Here is a 23,848-nt window from a genome sequence, read left to right as displayed (position 1 = left end):
AAACCTGTGCTTAACTTAATAGCAAGTGACTAGATGCAAGGGGAAAATCCTGGCAGAAGACGTCATGCGTATTTGGATAGCTTACTAGCCAAATCTGTGGAAGCATATACCTCTAAATAAACAAATTCTTTTCCTTTTTAAAATACTTCATGGGCCACCTTGCTCCCCCACCCATTTGCTCCAGAGCAGTGCTGGGCCTGCAGGTTTATAGCAGATGAGGACACGGGTCTCTCTTCCAGAGGATGGGGTTTGGTAATGTTATTGAGAATAAGATCTACCTCAGGAGATACCAAGTAAAATTTAGAAAATGATGAGAGGGTAAAACTGATTACTAGGCACAGAAACTCTTGGTAATCCAGGATGAAAATAAGTACAACATACTCAAATACAGGATAATAGTTTGTGTAACCAACAAAAATACCATTTGTCAGATTTGTTATGCTCATATAGGAGGAGATATAGTAGTTTGTGGAGCTTATGTTCACAAACTCCCAAAATATAATGTGAAGGTTGGCCTGACAAATTATGTTGCAGCATATTGTACTGGCCTGCTGCTGGCCTGCAGGCTTCTCAGTAGGTTTGTCATGGACAAGATCTGTGAAGGCCAAGTGGAGGTGACTGAAGTTGAATACAATACAGAAAGCATAGATGGTCAACTTGCTGCCTTCACCTGCTATCTGGAAACAAAGTTTTCAGGGCCCTAAAGGAAGCTGTGGATCGAGGGGCTGTTTATCCCGCAGAGTACCAAATGATTCCCTGATTATGATTCAGAAAGCAAGGAATCCAGTGTGGAAGGACATCATGGTTCAGAACATTGCAGATCATGTGTGTTACTGTAAGATGATGCTTACAAGAAATAATTTTCCCAGTAAAGAACAATGCAACTCCAGACATGATGGAGGAGATGTGTGAGAAAGCTTGGGCTGCTATACAGGAGAATCCAGTCTATGAGAAGAAGCCTAAGAAAGAAGCTAAAAGAAAAAAGAGTCTGAACTGTCCCAAAATGTCTCTTGCCCAGAAGAAAAATTGGATAGCTCAGAAGAAAGCAAGCTTTCTCGGAGCTCAGAAATGGGCTGCTGAGAGTTAGTAAACCAAAGCACATTTTTCTATGAAGACTTTTTATAAAAGGAAATAATAAACTTGACCAATCAATATAAAAAAATAACTTATGGGTTGCCTTGATGAAAAAAGGAGATTCCAGATTAGGACTCAAGGCTTCTTCTGGTCCTGATTTCATAACAGTAGTTGAGACTTCATTGATCAAGCAAGAAAAAGAATTAAGAAGGCAAGATTTTATATCGCTGAAACCAACCTCCACACAACTTCATTCACTGAAGCCTTAGCCCCCAGCCCCCTCCAAAATTGGAGACATAGTTTGAAAGCTGAGAGAACGAGTCATAAATTTCTCATTTTTTTTTCTTGTGCATTATAATGCAAGAAACACATAGGAAGACTGGCTCAGTGATGGTCCCACTTTCCAGTTGTTTTGCCTGTAGCATTTCTGACATTCTCAGATCTTCTAGGGCTCTTTTTTACTTTTATTTTTTTAATTTTGATTATAGAATAGCAAAAAGTCCTAGAGAGCTTGGTCCTGGTGCATGACAATGGAAGGACTTTACTCTAGACTAGCAGGCCTGTCATGCTAGCTGAGCTGCACTTGGGGAGATCTGGAAGCAAAGTAGGATGTTCCTTCTCAGAACGGAACTGGGAATCACTGTATTTAAAAGGACAGCTGTCGTTTAATATTCATTGAGCAGCCGCCATGTTCCAAGTGCCATATGGAGTATATATGTGATGTGACATTTAAAAAAGAAGAGACTAGTTTTAATAGGAACCAATTACTGCTGATACTTGATTTGATGACTGTATAGAAAAGGGTAGAAGGGAATCTTGACGCTTTTAACTTTTGCTGAGAAAAATGCTAGGTAAATTGCCAAGACAGTGATCCTGAGAAAGCATTTACAATATTCAATTAGCAATAATTAAGGCACTCAGTGGGAAGCTCCTCACTGACTTGCTAAATAGCAAAAATTGGTACTTGGCATTCCCAGTGGACCAGAGAAAAGATAATAAGTACCCAAAATATAAAGACAATCGAAATGAAACCAATTATGATCAAATTATATTACTCAAATAGAAACACAAGTGAATCAAGAATATTTAAGTTTTTGACAAGAAATATTAAAAAAAGATATAATAACATTTTAGCCATTAATTGATCATCTAATCTACTTTAGTACGAGGAAGAAAGCTGATTTGTAAGTCTTCTAGTTTTATGTATGTTGATGAGGGATGAGTCTATTAAAACAATCTCATATTTTTAGGAGCAAGGAAAAACTAATTTTCTGTTAATATAGGTAATAATGAACCATAATTGATTCTATTACCAATAGTCATTAAAAGACTGCTAGTCATTTAGTCCATCTTTTCACAATCACATACAAATATTAATGCTAATTTGATTTACTATATTCAACTTTAGTAATTTTATACTATTCTCCTCAACTAATTTTTCTAGGGCATTAAAACAAAGATTCTTTTTTTTACTTCTTTATACAGTAGTCCCCCTTATCCTCTGAGGACACTTTCCAAGACTTTCAGTAGATGGCTGAAACCACGGATGGCACCAAACCTTAAATATACTATGTTCTCCCCTACACATACATATATACTTATGATAAAGTTTAATTTATAAGTCAGGCACACTAAAAGATTAACAACAATAACTAATAATAAAATAGAACAATTATAACAATATTCTGTAATAAAAGGTGAGTGTGGGCTCTCTCTAAGAATCTTATTGCACTGTACTCATCCTTCTTGCAATGATGTGACATGATACAATGCCTATGTGATGAGATGAAATGAGGTGAGTAATACAGACATTGTGACCTTGCGTTAGACTAATAATGACCTTTGGACAATAGGTAAGAAGCACTTGATAGTTTCTGTTTGAAATATCTGAATTGCCCACATCAGTATTCTAACACTTTGGGGCTTCTCTTAAGTAAAATAAGGGTTCCTTGAACCAGAGCATGACAATACCGCAACAGTCAATCTGATAACAAAGATGGTTACTAAGAGACTAAGGGATGGGGAGTGCATCCACTGTGGAGACATGGTTTACATCCTGGACAAAACAGAGCGGGACTTGTGAGATTTCATCATGCTACTCAGAATGGCATGCAATTCAAAACTAATGTATTGTTTATTTCTGGAATTTTCCATTTAATATTTTCAGACTGCAGTTGACTTTGGGTAACTGAAGCCAAGGAAAAGAAAACAGTGCATAAGGAGGTACTATTGCAATTTTATTCTCACTTACTGTTATTATCTACATCCCCATAAATTTCCCCTCTTCCATATATTTGAAATTGTACAATCAATTTCAGACTTACAATAATTTTTTAATATGCAATGAAGTGTAAGTCAAGAGTTGCCTGTAAATGCTTATAATATACCTAAATCATGGACGACTTGCTAGATTCACTCTAATCCAATCTCCCCATTCCTGTGTGAATATGTATAATTCCATATTTTTAAATTTGTTATTATTTAAGTCTGAAAGCCTAACCCAGTCTGATCTCTGGCAAGAAGAAAACAATTAGTGCATTCATCATTAATCATGAAAGCATCAGTAAATATTCTCTTTAAAATCCTCTGGTTTACTACTCTTTTATATGTCCAAACCATTCAGCTCAATTAAACCTTTGCTTTTTAAAACTTTGTAAGTATACTGGAGCAAAGCCCTCATACTTATTATCAGAAAGGTAAGCTCAATGAATCTGTGAGGAAGGTATAAATCACAGCTATCATGCAGATGTAAACATATGTTCATGTGTATGGATATATATATAAAATAATATGTGTATACAGTATATATAAATATGTTTTTCAAACACTTAATCATGCTTTTCTGTGGCCTGCTTTTTTCTTAATATGTTGTAAATATCTTTGTATTCCAATTAATAGATATCAATTTTACCAATTTAATGGCAGCATAATACTATGGATATAGTTTATCTCATTTGATTAATCCTCTATTATTCCACATTTAGGATATTCTGGTTTGAACCTACATCTTTTTTTTTTTTTAATTTATTCAGTGAGAAGAAGGAAGGCAGAGACAGACTCCCGCATGTGCCCCGACCAGGATCCACCCAGAAAGCCCACTAGGGGGGTGATGCTCTGCCCATCTGGGGCACTGCTCCATTGCTCAGGAACTAAGCTCCTCCTAGCACCTGAGGTGGAAGCCACGGAGCCATTCTCAGCACCCAGGGCCAATTCACTCCAACTGAGCCATTAGTGCAGGAGGGGAAGAGAGAGAGAGAGAGGCGAGAGGGGGAGGGCGGAGAAGCATATGGATACCTCTCCTGTGTGCCCTGACTGGGAATTGAACCCAGGACTTCCACATACAGGGCCAACACTCTACCAGTGAGCAAACTGGCCAGGGCCTTGTACTTAAATCTTTACACACTTGTTTGATTGTTTCTTTGGCGTGAATCCATGCAGGTCGTATATTTAAGCCTTTAACTATATATTGACAATTTACCCACCAGAAAGGTGGTTTCAGTTTTCATTGCCTTGGAAATGCATGAAAGTATCAAATAACCCTCACACAGGACAACTCTGGTTTTTCCTTCCCTCATAGATGAAAAGCGGTATCTAGCTGCTATCTGTATTCTTCAGTTACCAGTAAGGTTGAAAATGCTTTTGTATGATAATTAGTCATTTCTCATTTGTAAGGTCCAGATTATGTTCTTTAACCACTTTTGTTTAGTAAGGATATTGACTCTGTGTCAGTTATAGCTACAGTCCTGCAAATGCTTTGCCCAGTCATTAAAATTTGTTTGAAGTATTTCTTCTGGTTATTTTTGCATGCTTGGTTTAAAAAAAAATTAAAATCAGTTTTTAACAAATTTCAAAAAATAAATCCATCTTGGAGACTGATAGGAATTTTGTCATTTTTAAAGACAGTTTATAAATGGGTGTAATTTTCAGTGTGGAATATAGAAACTCTCCTGCAGTTCTTTCATTCATTGCATGCCACCCTGCGAAAGCACGAAGCCAGCCATTGTGGGGTTACTGGGATATTTATGCCTGACCACTGTCTTCATAGCTATGCAAACCAAACCAAACAAACACACCCCGTTGACTCCAAGTGAACATGAGTGGATAGGATAGTGGTAGCTTTGGGGTTCCTTGTTTGAAAACAATGTTTGTTGAGTGGAACTGGTGGGAAGATGTGTAGTTGTTGATGAGCGAGTTGGTTTGCTTCAGTGTCATGACGGCTTTAATTTGGGGATTAGTTAAATGTGCCACCTTCTGTTACATCCTGGTGTCTCCTTCAAGGTAGTTATCTAGTCTGATCCAGTAAGGAACTCTCATTTGGAGCAGAGTACTGACTTGGTCCTGTTAATTCTGGCCATCAAGATTTTTTTTTCATTCAAATAAAAGCAATACCTGATCTTATGTACTTTACTAGGGAAAACGTCTGCCGACTCGAAGATTTCCATCAAAATCATAGTTTGCCAAGGTGTAAGCTGACCACATCCTTCATAGGCGTGTGGACCAGCCAGCTGGCAAGCCCTGGCCACCACTCTCCCCAGGCAATCAGCCAGCAACCCAGCACTCCGAGCAAGATTCATTCCTACTGCAACATTTATTTTTTTTTGAGGTGTTTGCCGCATTCTGTTAATTGGGAACTTTCGCACAGTCTTTTAGGCACTTTGCAGTGCCTCTTCTCCCATCAATTTCTGGTGAAAATTTATAATTCTGTCACATGTGTCTTCAGCAAGAAATCTGTAAAGACTGAAGTCAGTTTTTTAAAAATTTTACCTAACTCAATGTTGCAGAAATGAGGCAGAGGAACTGTCAGTCATTCCTAAGGATGACAATTTTTTACTGCTTGACAATCTTAAATATAAAATTCCAGCTATTTGATGGTGTGCCTATGTATAGCCCATCCCCCATATCCGATGATAAGTGTTGAACAGCAGGTTTAGGGCCCTTTGCTTAGGCATGATAATTTAGGGAAATAGTTAGCTCATCAAAATTGGCTGGACGCCCTGTTTTCATATTATCCAGACAGAAGTCACTGAACCACAACTTTGCTGCTTAGAAACAGGCACTAAAAGGGAGGGAGAGAGGGGACTGTGAATAGTTAGCCAGTTACCGTATTTAATCTTGAAGTATAATTTACACTCAACGATAAACTGATACATGTTAAATTATGCCTGAAGAAAAGTCTGGAAGAACACTCAGGAGATCTGCTGGCTGAACTCTGGTATTCCCTCGCCAAGTGACCTTAAGCAAGACACTAAGACTCTGAACCCGTGGTTCTCCACATGTGAAAGAGAGAGTCCAAATTAATGGCCTCTAAATTCTAAAGTTCTTTGTTTTAGGGACTTGATTGAAGAGCCATGTTAATCATTTCTATGTTCGGGTATACTCTACTTTTAAAAAGTCATTCTTTAAAACTAGAAACATACCATTCATTAAGCAATTACTATCTTTTACTACACATACTTGGTGTAGCAGAGTATATCCTGTCTCATTTTAAGTTCACATGCTCAAAATGGGTGAATCAAGTCAAGGCACAAATATCCACTAGATAACGGAGGCCCAGAGTACTGTGGGGTTTGGAAAACCAGGTATGATTCTTTCTAGATCTTTTGTGCTAAAACTCTGACTTTATGATATCTGGTTGGAGCCAGGTTTCATGGAGCAATTGGCATTTGAGGAGAACCTTGAATGAATGCAAGATTGCCAAAGAGAGGGATGAAGTTGAAGAAACTCCACACAGGGAGAACAGTATAAACGCAGATGCAGGTACAAGATATTTCACACAATATTTAAAGAATTCCTGAATCCAGACAGCTAGAGAAAACATCTCCAATTTGTTTACAATCTAAATTAAGGTATTAATTTATCCTTCCCACAAATACTTATTGAACAATCATTCTATAGGGGACGCCATTCTTGGTGCTAAAGGACATTCAAGGATGATTCTGAAAGTTCAAATATAGGTTTAAACTAGTTTTTTTTTTTAAAAATACAGAAAATATATGCATATTTTACACAAAATATGGGAGACAGAAGAGAAAAAAGAGCTAAATTAAAAATCACCTACCTTATTTAAGTTTATAGACTTTGAAGGTAATGTCTCATCTAACACAGAATCAAAGACATAAATTTGGATAAAAACAGAAGCAATCACTGATTAGCTCAAAGCAACAATTAAATTGATCTTTCCAATGAAAAGACATTAGAAAAAGCAATCTAAAGAACACCTGTTTAGATGCACTAGAATCAACAATTAGGTTCTTCCAGGAATGAGGGGTTTTCAGCTGCCTTCACTCCAATGAGAAGCAATAGAGCTTAGCATTTTTATTACTGTAATCAAGAACATTTAAAGGGGTCAAAGGAAAATATTCACACCCACTTCTTAATCTTGAAGAGGAGGCAAGTCCCAAACGACTCACTTAATTAGCATGGGATAGGGCTGGAGGAGGGGATATTCTGTAGGAGTCCCTCCTTGACACTATTTCAGTTTCAAACATGTGACCCAAGAGGCCCAGGCAGTGAACCTCATTGGCTCAGAGCTGGAATAGGCAAGTTTGGTACCTCCACATGGCCTCTATCCCAAAGTGGCTGGTGCTGTTTCCAAAGGGTCAGTTTGAAGCCAATAAAGCTGTCTCTGCAGGACTCCAGGGAGCATAATCCACAGAGACCATGATGGGGATGTCAAATGGGAAAGTTTGGCTTCACTCCTTGTTGCCCCCCCTTTTCAGCCACCTTCCTACTTAAAATAATAATAACAGTTAATATCTATCAAGTGCTTACTATGTGCCAGATGCCATGCATTTTATGTCCAAAATCCCATTGACCTTGCAACCACACCATGAGCAGGTAATACTAATATCCTCATTCTGTAGTTGGTAGAGTGACCTGCAATAAATGTATTACTCCAACAAGGGCACTTCTGAGAGAGAAAGAAGGTGTTATTACTAATGACACTGGGACAACAGGTATAAACCAAGAGTGACTCAGATGAACCAGCATGTGGCCACCCTACAGATAAGAGGGCTCAGGTGCAGAGTGCTGGCTTGCACAAGATCAAGGATACTTTGCAGTGTCAGCCTCAGAATGTTTCCGTTACACAGCTTTCATTTTTGTGCCAGGCCTTCCTGAACCTCAGTGTTTTTACCTGTAAAATGGGGGTAATGAAACCTACTTAATAGAGTTAAGTAAGGATTTAATTTGGGCAAAGTACCTAAACTATGAGTAGAAGTTCAAAGTGTTAGTCGATCAACCTCAGTTCCTTTCTCTACAGTCCAGGCCTCTATATGACCTTAGCAAGCCCCTTCACTTCTCCGGCCCTCGGTTGTTGCCTCCTTCATAAAAGAATAGGAGTAAATGAAGGTCAAAACATCCCTTTGACAGTCTTTCTTCTCTAGTTCCTTGAGAATTCATTTACATTCACTCATATACAGCAAGAGGAATGCCTTTCTCCGCTGCTTATATATCTTCAGAGAAATGGCTCCTTTAGGCTTACTTCCATGTGCTAGGTTGAAAATGGTGGTTGTGGGAAGACTTGACTACAGTCTTGCCATTGTCTTTTGCTTGTGCTGGCGCTTCTTATGTAGATCGCTCCTTGACAGGGGACATGAATACCGGGAAGCAAGCTGATGCACTGGGCACTGGGCCAGAAATCCATGTGGATCTGGCTGGAATTTTTTCCCTTGCAATATCACACCTATCATCTTGCCCTTTCTTGGGACCACAAAATGTCTGTACAAGGAAAAATATGCCACAAACTGCATTCAGAGGTCACACCGTAATACCATTGTAAGAACCATTTTTGCTAAGAAGCAACACTGGGGCCCTGGCTGGCTGGCTCAGTGATAGAGCATCAGCCTGGCATGTGGAAGTCCTGGGTTCAATTCCCAGCCAGGGCACACAGGAGAAGCACCCATCTGCTTCTCCACCCTTCCCCCTTTCCTTCCTCTCTATCTCTCTCTTCCCCTCCTGCAGCCAAGGCTCCATTGGAGCAAAGTTGGCCTGGGTGCTGAGGATGGCTCCATGGCCTCCACCTCAGGTGCTAGAATGGCTCAGGTTGCAATGGAGCATCGCCCCCTGGTGGGCATGCCAGTTAGATCCCGGTCAGGTGCATGTGGGAGTCTGTCTGACTGCCGCCTCCCTCTAACTTTGGGGGGGAAAAAAAGAATCAACACTGGAATTGAGTTGAGAATTAAGCACTGTAATGAATCACAGGCAGCAGGAGCTGGGAGAGCCACACAAAACTGTGGACTGTGATGGTTCCTTGTGATCGCAAATCCTCACGGCCCCCAGAACTCTGGAACACTTTTTTCTTTCCTACCATCCTCCCTCTCTCCCTTCCTTATTTCAAAGATATTCAATGAGTACCAACCATGTTATATATCAGGAACCATGCTAGGCTCTAAAGGTGGGATGGGATAAATATACATGCATTTCTCTGCCTTCCTAGAGCTTCTCACTTCATGCAGAGGTGAGACGGATGTTAATCTCCGCACCAAGGAGATCAGGATTCTGAGCAGAACCATAGAGGAGAATGTGTGGTGCCATAGAGAGGTTTGACCTAGTTAGGGAGGCCGGGCGAGGTCTCCCTGAGGAAGTGATGAGGCTCGGGGCCCAGACGGAAAGAATGAGTCGGTGGCGTTCCGGGCAGAGGAAGCAGCTTGTGTAAAAGCCCTGAGGTGAGAGGAAGCTTGGTAGGTTTGAAGAACTGAAAAAAGGTCAGAGTGTCTGGAGCCCTGAGACCAAGGGGGGGAGGGTGCAGGATGGGGCTGGAGAGGGAGGGAGAGCCCAGACCAAGCCTGGCCCTTTACATCTTTGTAAGCATTTAGTCTTCTCCTAAAAGCCATAGAGAACCTCTAGAAGTGTTTCAGCAAGAAGGGGAAGGATCCGAGTTTAATGAAAATGAACACTCCAGGAACATTCAAATGAAGCAAGCAAGAAAAGAAGGAAGGAAATAATAAGGAATAATAGTACTGTAGCTCATGTTTATGGAGCACATTACTGTGGACGAAGTACTGTCCTATGAACTTCAACTCATTCGATCCTTACACAGCCCTGTGGGCCAAAGTGCTATTGTCCTGATCTGCAGAGAAGAGGAGAATGAGATAGAATAGCTGGGGCAACACTGGTTGGCTAGTAAGAGCTGGAACCAGGCTGTGACCTGGACAGTCCATCTCTGGAGCCCTCGGCTTAATCACTACAGCACAGAGGGCCAGGCAGGAGAGGGGGTGGGGACTCGCTCCAGATTAGTGGCTGTGGACAGACCGTGGAGCTATTAAGTGGTAAAATCTGATAAGACTCAGACTAGCAGTTAGGTTCAGGGAGAGCCCAGGTTTCCATCGGGAGAGTTGCTGGGGGGCCAGGAGGAGCGAGGTTTGCGGTAGAAAGCTTGTATGGTGGAAGGTACTTCTCCATAGCTCTGGATCTAAAGAAAAGAAAACAGCTTTGATCATTCAGTGTGAGCACTGGTGGGGGTTTTTTGCTTTCTTTTCTTCTTTCTGAGAATTTTATGAAATCTGCTAAGAACTAACCACTTTAGTTCTCATCTTTTAAAAACTAGACCTATGACATTTCTTTTCCTGCTTTATTTATACAACTTGATGTTAAAATCTTTTTGTTTCTTAAAGTTTTACTTTCACTCTGACTGCATTCCTAGAAATTCTGTCTGAAGGTTGCTTGGACTCACATGCTCATTGATTCCCCCACCCCCACCCCATTCTCAGAGTTAATTTAAGCAAATAGCCATGTTTTCCAGCTTCCAAACACTTTGTCTTCTGCCAACTGACATTCTTAATACTGACATTGGTCAGCTTTGAGCCCTGGAAAGTATATATTGCTTTATTTCAACAATGCACTTTAGGTATCTACAAGTTAAAATTTCTTAAGCAATACAGACTGTACTTGTCTATAGCTGCCACTAAAATATACATTTTTAAATACACAGTTACTACATTCTTGCCTCAAGATAATTTTTGGAAATCTTGCTAAAGAACAATCTTCTCATAAATTTCTGGTTCAAACCATTGCACTTCAAAGACTAATCTGGCAGAGCTATTCTCTGACACACACACAGAGTTTTTTAAAGGAAGATGAAGGCATGTACTACTGCAAAATTTATTTAAATTCTAAAATATATCATCAGAAGGACAGCTCTAACAAATTAGTCAGAATTATAACTCTAACTTCATAAAGTACCTTGGCTAAGCTATTTCCCCCTAATGACCCTACGAAAGCAGCAAAGACTCCATTTATGCTTCTTTGTCAAATGCATTTTGAAATGGAATTTGGTTATGCCTTCATCAATTTGTGCCACAATTATTTGGCCTTTATTCTGTGCCAGAGGCTGTGGTAGGGGCACAGTGATGTTCTAGGAGGGCATAGCGCCATCTTAAAGTCAGTCTTGGGGAAGAAGCAGAATTAAAGAAGCAATTACATGACATAGTTTTTGGAGCAATAAAGCTTAAAGCTGGGACATGAGGATGAGTAGAAGTTATCCAGGAGAGAAGAAGGAAAGAGAGTTCCAGGCAAAGGTAGTAGGGTATTTAATGACTCAGTGGTGAACAAGAACACAGAGCATTGAAAAAGTGCAGGTTCAGTAGGGCTGGATCTTAGAATGCAAGGGAGTGGCTGGTGCGTAGACAAGGTCATGAAGGGTCTTATAACCATGGTAAGGGATTTAAAATTTATCCTGAGGGTAGGGGAAGCCATTGAAAAAGAGCAGGGAGTATGGAGAATTGATTCGAGAAGCTGATCTAGTGACACAGAGAAAATGTTGACCTGAGCTAGGGTAATAGCTGAGGGGGCATACTAGATGGGTAACTGGAAGGTTAACCACAGGAGAGTAGGGAAAGAAAGATGACAGGATGACTTCCAAGTCTCTGGTTTGGTCAACTAGAGCAGTGGTCCCCAACCTTTTTTGGGCCACAGACCAGTTTAATGTCAGAAAATATTTTACGGACCAGCCTTTAGGGTGGGACGGATAAATGTATCACATGACCGAGACAAGCATCAAGAGTGAGTCTTAGACGGATGTAACAGAGGGAATCTGGTCATTTTTAAAAAATAAAACATCGTTCAGACTTAAGTATAAATAAAACGGAAATAATCTAAGTTATTTATTCTTTCTCTGCGGACCGGTACCAAATGGCCCACGGACCGGTACCAGTCCACGGCCCGGGGGTTGGGGACCACTGAACTAGAGGGATGACAGAAACATCCATGAGAGAAAACATGAAGGGAGGCAGGTTTTAGCATCCTGAGGTTGATGTGTCTCTGAATACCCAGAGTAGATAGCTATTATTTAGTTGGCTACTTAGTTGAGAGATCGGGACTAAAGATATAGATATGGTAACTGAAGCTGGCTGAATGATTGAATGAAGGCGCCTAAGAAGAAGTGTCCAGTGATTTTAGCAACATGGAGGTCACTTGTGACTTTGGAGGGGCAAGATTAAGAAGGTGGAGGCAGAAGCCAGTTTAGAGAATGAACACAGGAGAGCAGCAGGTAAAAGGCAGTGTAGACAATGCTTTCAAGAAGTTTAAGCATGAAAAGAAAAGAGGGTTGGAGGCAGTTGCTGGGGTGCAGTTCAAACTCTGGGAGACTTGAATAAATTTAAACCTCAGTGTCAAAAACCTACGAGAATGAAAGGGGTGAGGGTTCAGTTCACAAAGGGAGGCAAGGCCCTGGAGGAGCTGTGGATGACATTTAGGGGCTGGGGAAGGAAAGAAAGTGGAAAGGATGGGTGTGGAGCAGAAGAGAGTATAGGCTTGGCTTCGGAGATGAGTTAAAGATGTTCTCATTGAGGTTTTTATTTCTTTTTTAGTTGAAGGCAAGATAATCTGCTAAGTGTGAAGGGGTAGAAGAGAATGGAGTTTTGTTTTTTAATGTTAGTATTTTTAAAATAAAATATGCATACTATGATTTTTTTTAAGTGAAAGAAGGGGAGACAGTGAAACAGACTCCCGTATGTGCCCCAACCAGGATCCACCTGGCAATCCCGACTGGGTTTATGAGCTATCCTCAGTGCCTGGGGCCGACACTTGAACCAATCAAACCTCTGGCTACAAGAAGGGAAAAGAGAAAGATGGGGGAGAGGGTGGGGAAGAGAAGTAGGTGGTCGCTTTTTGTGTGTGCCCTGACCAGGGATCGAACCCGGAACGTCCACACATCGGGCTGGTGTTCTATCCACTGAGCAAACTGGCCAGGGCCTATGCCACACATTTTTATAAAACCCAACAGAGTTAAACAGTGAAATGTAAGTCTGGGCTCCACCCCAGTGGTCCAGCCCTAGAGCCCTTCTCTCCAGAGAAAACCACAGTGGCCTGCCTCTTGGATCTCCTTTCAAAGATATTCTATGCCCTGTTCTGAACCTCACTTTTTCACTTAACATTGTGTCTTGAAGATGGTTCCGCATCAGCACAAATAAATCCACCCCATTATGAAGCATAGTTTCCTTAACCAGTCCTTTTTTTTTTTTTTCTCCAGCAGCCTTCAACTTCCTCAGCCTCAATCTCTGCTAGTTTTAACAGCTAGATGTTATGAGGACTTCTCTTCCCAGCACAGGAACCCTGGGCTGAGGAGCCTGCTGTGGGTCTGGGACCCCTCACTCCTCAGGGAGGACCGCCACAGCCGAGATATCGCTCCCGGTTTGCATCTGCCACACGTGGGGTGTGGGACCAGCCCATTCCACCTCTCCACCCCTCCTACCAGTCTCCATGTGGCTTCTTCTTTAAATCCCTAGTTGTAGGACTTCCTTCCACTCAGCTACATTTCAGGCGTTCTGAATGATGGTTGTTCTGTAGTTTAGTTGTAATTTTGATGTGGTTGTGGGAGTAACCAGTTCTTGTACATACCTTTTGGCTCACATGTGAGAGTGTTTTTGTAGGGGAAAATGTGTGGCCATGGAATTGCCCTCTAAAGAGGTTTACACTGTGTTATATCAATTTACTCTGCCGGTCACTGACAATGTCGTTTATTACTGAATATTTTTATTTTAGCCAATCTGATTGGCAAAAGACATAATCTTATTTACTTTAAAATTTTCAAATTGTGAGGAATAGAATTATTTCCTATATTAAAAGCTAATTTAGTCTTTAGTCTCTTTTCTTGTGCACTGCCTGCTCATGTCTGTGGTGGTCTATTTTATGGGTGAACTTGACTGGCCACAGGTGCCTAGATTCAATATTATTCCGGGTGTGCCTGTGAGGGTGTTTTTAGATGAGAGTAGCATTTGAATTGGTAGGCTCAGTGAAGTGGATGGCTTCCCCCTTGAGGGTGGGCCTCACCTAATTTGTTGAGGGCTTGATAGAACGAAAAGCAGAGGAAGGAGGAATTCGCCTTTCTCCTGCTTCACTGCTCGGTCTGAGGCATCTCCCCTCCCCTCCTCCCGCCCCAGGGCTGAGCTGTTTGGACTGGATTCCGTCCCCAGCTCTCCTGCATCTGCAGCGGGACTTCCCAGTCTCCATGACCATGTCAGTCAGTCCCTCATAATACATCTCTTTCTGGATATCCGTCTATATCCTATAAATTCTGTTTCCCTGAGAAGCCATGACTGATACAATGTCCTTGTCCATTTCCTGTGGGGTTGTTGGTCTTTTTCTCATTGGTTGCTAAGCATGGAGAAGGTCTGAAGGAGGCTTCACGGGAGAAAGGAGGTGCCAGGCTTCTCTTTCTCTGCCGCAGGAGCTACGCACAGGGCTCTGTAGAGATTCCTTGAATTTGATTTTTCCTGAATTGTCTCTTTGCAATCCCCCCTGCCTGTGATTTCTCTTTCCAAAAGGTTTATAATTCCCTGAGGCCACTGCTGACCATCAGGCCTGGAGTCAGAGAAGGAAGGAAGGAAGGCCCCATTCTTTGAGTTCCCATTGTGGCCTGCGAGGGGTGTGTGGGGGGGGGAAGCTGCCTGAATCCCTGAGTCAGCCCTGGGAAGGGCCGGAGGGGCCTTCTTGCTGGGTCTTGGTATTTAATCTGGGCACCAGTTCCTGTACTTGAGCTAAAGGGTGTGGTCTTTCAGACCTGGCATGACCAACCCATGCCAGCTGTGCTGGACACCGTCCTTCTGGGGGCCTCTCGTGATGCTGGCCATCCCCAGCTGGGTGCCTTCACACAGACCGTCACCACAGCCGCCACCTGCTCTTCTGGTCCACACACCATCCTAAGCCCACAGGCCAGAGCACAGGGGGCTGAGGAGGCCGAAGACGCAGGTGGGGCTGGGGCTTCCTCGTCCTCAGCAGGTAACTGGCTCTCTCCTTTTGCGTTTCCCCGAGTCCCAAAGATGAGGTACAGGGTCTGGATGGCGTGAGAGGCCAAGTTATCCCCTAAATTCCTCAATGGGACACCAAGAAAGTACTTTCTTCCAGGGCAGAACTTGGAGCTTCCTGCTACCCATGAAACCTCAAAGTAGTGTGTGTTAGTTGTTTCGTGAACTGTATCACAACATACAAATCACACAATTAAAAATGACCTAAGTAGTAAAAATAATTGTTCTAGCTTGAAAGGAGCTGCATGCCAGGGTGGCACGTCTTTGGGGCAGCCTGCCCCAGACCTCATACATTTCAATCCTTTTTTAGCACATGTGGTGTGCCAGGTGCTTAGCTAAAGGCTTTCCAAGCTCCAGCTCTTACAACAGCCCTATAAGGAAGTGCCAGAAATGAGGCTTAGGGCGGTTAAGTAACTTGGCCTAAATCACAGTGCCAGTGGCAAGGCAGGCATCTGAACTCAGCACCGTGCAGCACAGGACTCGGTAAACGCAGCGTTAGACTCCTGCTCTGTGCGTCCCCTCAGCTCCCCACCAATGTCGCTGTGGCCAGTGAGGTCCTTACTGACTTGCAAGTACTTGACAGTTCACAAAGCTCTTCAGAGTCCTCTTTTCCTGAAGAAAAAAAAAAAAAGCCTGCCCAGGAGTTCTGCCCCAGGGTACTCAGACCCGTCACAGGTTGTCAGAAACAGACCCTTCTTATTAAACAGACACTTTATTTGAGTCCAGCTGAGTCCCTCTGTCTAGTGACTAGAAGAAGGTCTTGTAGTGCATGGATGATTGCGGCGCATGGATGATTGAAATAATTACGAAAAGGGGCTTTCACTTTACAGCTCCTAACATTCAACTGCCCTGGGCTGTCTAGCATTTTGCAGCTAAACTTTCATAACCATTTCTTTAGATTCCACTTCTTTCATTAAAAACAATTTCTTGTCCCCCCTCGTATCCAGCCCCACTGCTCGCAAGTGGAGTTTAGGTTGAAACCCTGGCATCCGTGGAGCTTCGACTTTGACTTCACGGGTGCTGGGGGGCAGACTCATACCTAAAATCCGCAGGGGCAGATTGTTTTCTTCTTCCATCTCTTGATGGCTGAAGGTGCTAAACATGTCACTCTGTAATGGCTGAAAAGGAAATTGAACACAAAGGGAAAAAAATGACACACCTCTTAACCCACTATTTTTTTTTATAAAGGAAGTTTTTTTTTTTAATGTTCTAGAATTATTATTTTATTTATTCATTTTAGAGAGGAGAGAGAGAGGGAGAGAGAGAAAGAGAAAGAGAGAGAGAAGGAGCAGGAAGCATCAACTCCCATATGTGCCTTGACCAGGCAAGCTCAGGGTTTCAAACCAGCGATCTCAGCATTTCCAGGTCAACGCTTTATCCACTGCGCCACCACAGGTCAGGCTAACTCACTATTTAAAAGGACATTCAAACTATGTGGACTGTGGAACTCTTTTTTTTTTTTTTTTTTTTTTTTTTTAGTATTTTACTTCATAAAGGTTATTAATGAAAGGTCTCACTGAAATTTTTTTTTTAAACTAACTTTTCTTGTTTAGGTTGATGCTGACCTGGAAATACTACTTCTGTTTTTAAACACATACTCTTATCAGCAACATTTACAGGGAGAAAACCGCATGGACATGCCAACATGATCCTATGGGCAGAAATTGCTGCAGTTAGCTCTTCCAAAAGATAAGCATTTTTTGTAAAAATAGTTCCAATATCTGTTTCCCTTTTGTCTCTAGAACCCAACATTTAGAGAATTTTTTCAAAACTTTTCAAGCTACAAGTATTACATGGCTTCTAAAAAAAAAAAGCCAAAATAGTACTTTAATATTCAAAGCTCTTTCTCTACAGTCAGTTCCTAAGTCAGTACTGAGAAGGTTTTCGGGGTGGGGAGAAATGAAACTATTTGTCATAGGCAATGGTAGTGACCGCAATCATAATTTTTAGTTCCTAATAAAGAAAAGTACATCCAATGGAAATGGCCTGAAGTAAATTACTGTTGAAACCATCTTGTTTAATTGGTATAGTTGGAATCTAAAACGGTGAGTACTTATTGACAATGGCCATTCAGAGAGGAAGCTAAAATAGTCCTAACCTTCCAGGTTGGCATCGAGGAGCACAGAGTGGTACCCCGTGGTCAGTGCCTCTTTGAGCAGGACAGCAGTGACTGCCCACATGGGTTTCCTGTCTGAGGAATATATACACTTGCTACAGTCCTCAGTATTTCTTTTCTCTTAAGGGGGATAGGTGTATAGGGGCAACCTAGGAAGGGGATGGGAGGAAGGAAATGCATTTCCAATTTAGAGAAACTTCATGCTATAATATCCCAGCAGATGTGAACTAAACTTCACTGGTAACTGTACCCACAGTCAGAGCAACTAAAGAAGGTCACTTCCAGAGGAAAATTCCAATTCCTGGAGTGCCAGGGTTACAGACCAATGGCAATGCCCTTGAAGTTCTGAGAGATGCTCTTCAGTTCTCTTCCCTCCCCTGTTTTTCCCATCCTCAGCCTCACTCTCACTCTATATTGTAATGTGATCTTAAGAAAACTATGTCTGAAGACCATGTCCTCCATAAGAATGGCATCACACTGTTACAGAGGAGTCAACAGTGTTTTTGGAGACAGGCCCAAGTACGAATCCTGGCTCTCCCACTTACTAGCTGTGTGATACAGTCAAGTTATGCAACCTCTCTGAGTTTTAGGGTGCTCATCTGTGCAATAAGGGCAATAGGACCTACCGTGTGTATTTTTGAGGGACTGTAAAGAACTGCCTGAATACAAACCTTCAGAGTTACACTGCCCAGGTTCTTATTTGTCCCTGACCACATGCTAACTATGTAACGTCATGTAAATAACTTATAATGCCTTAGTTTCACCTTCTGGGTTTCACTTACCCATAGTCAACCATGGTCTGAAAATATTAATTGGAAAATTCCAGACATGAACAATTCACAAGTTTTAAATCGCTAGTCATTCTGAGTAGTGTGATGAAATCTCGCACCATCCTGCTCCATCCTGCCTGGATATGAATCATCCCTTCTTCCAGCATGTCCATGCCGTATATGCTCCTGCCCATTAATCACCTAGTAGCCTTCTGAGTTATCACATTAACTGTCATGGGGCCTCAAGGCTTGTCTTCAAGGAACCCTTATTTTACTTAACAATGGTCCTAAAGTGCCAGAGTAGTGACACTGGCAATTCAGATGTACCAAAGAGGAGCTGTGCTTGCTTTATGTGAAAAAGTTCTTGACTTAATAAGAAGAGAGAGAGAGAAAAAAAAAATAAAAAAAAAAAAATATATATATATATATATACACACACACACACACATATATATATATGTTGGGGTTACTAAGATCTACAGAAGGAACAAATCTATCTGTTAAATTGCCTAATTTATAAATTAAACTTTCTCATAGGCATGTATGTTATCAACCTTGAGCGAGAAGACAACCACAAAGACGGGCTCCTAGTGGCAAACTGGGCTAAAATTATAAAAAAAGAAAAAGAAAATAAAAAGAGAGCCTCGCCCTGGCCGGTTGGCTCAGCGGTAGAGCGTCGGCCTAGCGTGCGGAGGACCCGGGTTCGGTTCCCGGCCAGGGCACACAGGAGAAGCGCCCATTTGCTTCTCCACCCCTCCGCCGCGCTTTCCTCTCTGTCTCTCTCTTCCCCTCCCGCAGCCAAGGCTCCATTGGAGCAAAGATGGCCCCGGCGCTGGGGATGGCTCCTTGGCCTCTGCCTCAGGCGCTAGAGTGGCTCTGGTCGCGACATGGCGACGCCCAGGATGGGCAGAGCATCGCCCCCTGGTGGGCAGAGCGTCGCCCCTGGTGGGCGTGCCGGGTGGATCCCGGTCGGGCGCATGCGGGAGTCTGTCTGACTGTCTCTCCCTGTTTCCAGCTTCAGAAAAATGAAAAAAAAAAAAAAAGAGAGAGAGAGCCTCGCCGCCATTTCTACACAGAGGCCTCTCACACAAACTGCACTCCATGGAGAAGTGTGCACGGAACTGCCTGCCTGCACTGTGTTTCTGCTATCTGCGCCAGCCCTTTTGTAAGGAGTTCTTAGAATCCTACTTCAACCAGTTGAACTGAGGCTTTCCCTCAGTCAGAACTGCACAGCTCCAACCAACCAGAGCAGTTCTAGTCTGACCAATCAGCAGAGTGCCTTTTGGACCAATCAAACTGCAAGGATTTGGAGCCCTCATTTGTGTGAGGACAGACCCATCAGGGACCAGGGGCCAGGACTCCTGTCCATATAAGCCAGCTTTCTTCTAGGAGCACACTTTCCCTTTCTAACAAAGGCTGGAATTATATTTTTTTGGTTGAGCTAAAGCAGAGTGGAGAAGATGAGCACAGCACAAAGCAAACCACATGGAGCAGAGTAGAGCAGAGAGAAGCAGAGCAGTTTAGCTGGAGATGGGCCTGGCCTAATGGCTGCCTCACAGATGTGTTTTCACAGCTCTACTGTATCACAATTGAGCTATTTTTCACTTAATAAAATTTCCTTCTCCACTGTACCCTGAATTGGGGATTCCTTTTGGCATGAAATTGGCACTAATGATCATTGACTATCCGTTGACAATGTGTAGGAAAAATTGTTGTGTATATAGGGCTCAGTGCTATCTTACGTTTCAGATATTCATTGTGGGTCTTGGAATGTATGTGCTGTGGATAAGGGGGGGACTATGTATATGAATTTCTTCATTTTTAAAGGTAATTCCTACATTTTATGGTCAAGGATAATACACACCTTGTTAGGCTTTTAAAAATTAGATGAGGTCTGACCTGTGGTGGCGCAGTGGATAAAGCGTCGACCTGGAAATGTTGAAGTCACTGGTTCGAAACCCTGGGCTTGCCTGGTCAAGGCACATATGGGAGTTGATGCTTCCAGCTCCTCCCCCACTTCTCTCTCTCTGTCTCTTCTCCCTCTCTCCCTCTCCTCTCTAAAAAAAAAAAAAAAAAAAAAAAAAAAATTAGATGAGATAGTTGGCAAGTATCTGGCACACAGTAAATGCTTAAGAAGTACTGATTATTATTATTATTATTAAATAATGTGTAATGTGCTCAGATTTACCTGAGAAGGTGTGTCTATAAATAGTTACACTTACTAGTTCAAAAGCTATAACTGGTTATATTTTGATAAATATTTAATTCAAGCTAAACACAATGGAACATCTATCTGTAATTTTAAAAAATGTTTTGGCTTTGGCCAGTTGGTTCAGTGAATAGATCATCCACCCAGTGTATGAAAATCCCAGGTTTGATACCTAGTCAGGGCACACAAGAGAAGCAACCATCTACTCCTCTCCCTCTTCTCTCCCTCTTCCCCTCTCACAGCAGTGGCTCAGCTGGTTTGAGCATTGGCCCCAGGTGCTGAGGATAGTTCAGTTGGTCCCAGAGTCAGCCTCAGGTGCTAAAAATAGCTCAGTTGATTTGAGCATCAGCCCTAGATGGGGTTGCCAGGTGGATTCTGGTTGAGATGCATACAGGACTCTATCTCCCCTCCTCTCATTAGAAAAAAATGTTTTATTAAATTACACGTACAATAAAGTGCAGATATCTTAAGTGTAAATTTTATTATATTTGCCTTATTTTTAGGTGACTTTAAAAGGAAGAAGCTTTTTCTGCTGAGTTTGTCAATTAGTAGAAAGATGTTTAATTTATCTAATTAAACAATAGTTTTATTCAGAGAAAGAAAAAAAAGAAATGCAATATTGAATAGACACATTTTAAACCAACAAACAGCATACATTTTATTCAGATAATTACCCACCACCTTCACTCCTATTCTAAAGATTCCTTGACTCACTAAAGCATCAACAGTTGTTGCCAAGCAGAGATGACACTTCCATAAAAGCGCCTATGAATTTGACCTCTATAGCACGCCTGATTTAGAATTTTACATTTTTTTTTCTTTTATTGATTATATCTTATGAGAAGTTCAACAGCTTCTCTTGAAAGAGTTTGACAGACAGATGTTTTGCATCTGACTGACACATAAACACCAGCATCTCCTGGCCTTGAAAATTCTTTATTGTGAAATATTTACAAGCAAGTAATAATTCTTCTTAGCAAATTCTCTACCTAGTAGTTGACATGTTTATTTTGGCAATAATTGTAAAGCTCATTCTGATTTTCCAAAACATTCAAATGTGAAAAAGGAGGTGTCTTAGAATATAGGAAACAGTATTTTAATACTTTACAACATGTATTTCACCCAAAGCAATACAGGTTATCTATGTATAAAAAACTGTACAGGATACTGTGATCGTGACTCCTCTATTTAACTTTATATTTCGGGAGCTAAGTTGTAATAAGAGACAGAGATTTGAAGTAGTTTGAGTATTTTCTCCAATGCAAAAACTACTGCAAGACAACTTATCTTTCATGATAATAATCATCACTACTTTGGAGTGCCTACTCTAAGCTAGGCACTGTGCTATATAAATGATCTCACCTCATCTTTATAAAAAATCCTATACAATTAGTATTATCCAGTTTTATAGACAAAGAAACTGGGGCTCAGAGAGATTATTGTTTAGGCTAACTCATCTATGTGGAAGAGTCTGAATTTGAACTCAAGCCTCTCAGACTCCAATACCTAGACTCTTTCAAGTACACTCAATAACTGTCTTCACTACATCAGAATAAAAAGTTTTTGCTCAGCAAGAGAAACTGATATCAAAATAAACAGACAGCCAACTAAATGGGAAATGATATTTTCAAACAACAGCTCAGATAAGGGCCTAATATCCAAAATTTACAAAGAACTCATAAAACTCAACAACAAACAAACAAACAATCCAATAAAAAAATGGGAAGAGGACATGAACAGACACTTCTCCCAGGAAGAAATACAAATGGCCAACAGATATATGAAAAGATGCTCAGCTTCATTAGTTATTAGAGAAATGCAAATCAAAACTACAATGAGATACCACCTCACCCCTGTTAGATTAGCTATTATCAACAAGATGGGTAATAGCAAATGTTGGAGAGGCTGCGGAGAAAAGGGAACTCTCATCCACTGTTGGTGGGACTGTAAAGTAGTACAACCATTATGGAGGAAAGTATGGTGGTTCCTCAAAAAACTGCAAATAGAACTACCTTATGACCCAGCAATCCCTCTACTGGGTATATACCCCAAAACCTCAGAAACATTGATACGTAAAGACACATGTAGCCCCATGTTCATTGCAGCACAGTTCACAGTGGCCAAGACATGGAAACAACCAAAAAGCCCTTCAATAGAAGACTGGATAAAGAAGATGTGGCACATATACACTATGGAATACTACTCAGCCATAAGAAATGATGACATCAGATCATTTACAGCAAAATGGTGGGATCTTGATAACATTATATGGAGTGAAATAAGTAAATCAGAAAAAAACAAGAACTATATGATTCCATACATTGGTGGAACATAAAAACGAGACTAAGAGACATGGACAAGAGTGTGGTGGTTACCAGGGGTGGGGGGAGGGAGGACATAGGAGGGAGGGAGGGAGAGAGTTAGGGGGAGGGGGAGGGGCACAGAGAACTAGATAGAGGGTGATGGAGGACAATCTGACTCTGGGCGATGGGTATGCAACATAATTTAATGACAAGATAACCTAGACATGTTTTCTTTGAATATATGTACCCTGATTTATTAATGTCATCCCATTAACATTAATAAAAATTTATTAAAAAAAATAATAACTGTCTTCAATTGTGCCACGCTAAGTATAGTTAGTATAACTCAGAATACCATGAATGACTGCAAAGATCTGTTGGGATAAATGGAGTGAAAAGACTGATCAATGTTTATACAGGGATGGGCAAAAGTAGGTTAATAATAATAATAAATATATAATAATAAATAATAATATAAGAATAAACTGTTTCACATACTGTAAACCTCCTTTTGCCCACCCCTCTATATATGTGTATGTGTGTTTATATATTTTTCTCATGAACACACACGTCACAATTCATTAGGGAATCTCACTGACCTCATACAAAGCACAAAAACCTCAGTGGCGTAGAATATTGGGGGAGAGATCATAATGAATTAGTGAAAAGTATGAATTTTAAATTCATTTTAAATATGAGATTTTGCTGATACCTCATGGATTTCAAATGTATTCCCACCCATTCTCTCATTTCATGCTCATAAAAGCCCTCGAATTAGGCGGAGTTAGTATTATCAAACTGATTCTACAGATAGGGAAAATGAGGGCTGCGAAGTTCAGGACCTTGCTCTTTAATGATAAACCTGCACCTCCTGACTCTGCAGGGCGACCTAACAAATTCTTTCTGATAATTATTGGATAAGAATGATATGTATTCTTTTATTAATTATTCATATATAAGAGATTGCCTGAAGTGCTCAAAGATGTATTTCAAACGTTCCCCTTGTAATCACATTTACATCATTCTTCTGCACTACTTAGCAAGACCAGGTTTGCTAAATGAAGGGAAGTTTCTGCCCAAATCCCAATCAAGTTATTATAAATTCCAAATTAATAGGGTCTAAATAAATACGA

General features: G+C 41.3%; 1 pseudogene; it reads left to right on the top strand.

Annotated features, from left to right (window-relative positions):
• The first annotated feature begins 242 nt into the window (after positions 1-242).
• On the top strand, positions 243-1,087 carry LOC136389025 (large ribosomal subunit protein uL18 pseudogene; annotated as a pseudogene).
• Positions 1,088-23,848: the final 22,761 nt, after the last annotated feature.

The sequence above is a fragment of the Saccopteryx leptura genome, chromosome 1, assembly GCF_036850995.1.
Source record: "Saccopteryx leptura isolate mSacLep1 chromosome 1, mSacLep1_pri_phased_curated, whole genome shotgun sequence".
Lineage (NCBI taxonomy): Eukaryota > Metazoa > Chordata > Mammalia > Chiroptera > Emballonuridae > Saccopteryx > Saccopteryx leptura.
Note: the sequence above shows the minus strand (reverse complement) of the source record. Positions and strands in the feature narration are given on the sequence as shown.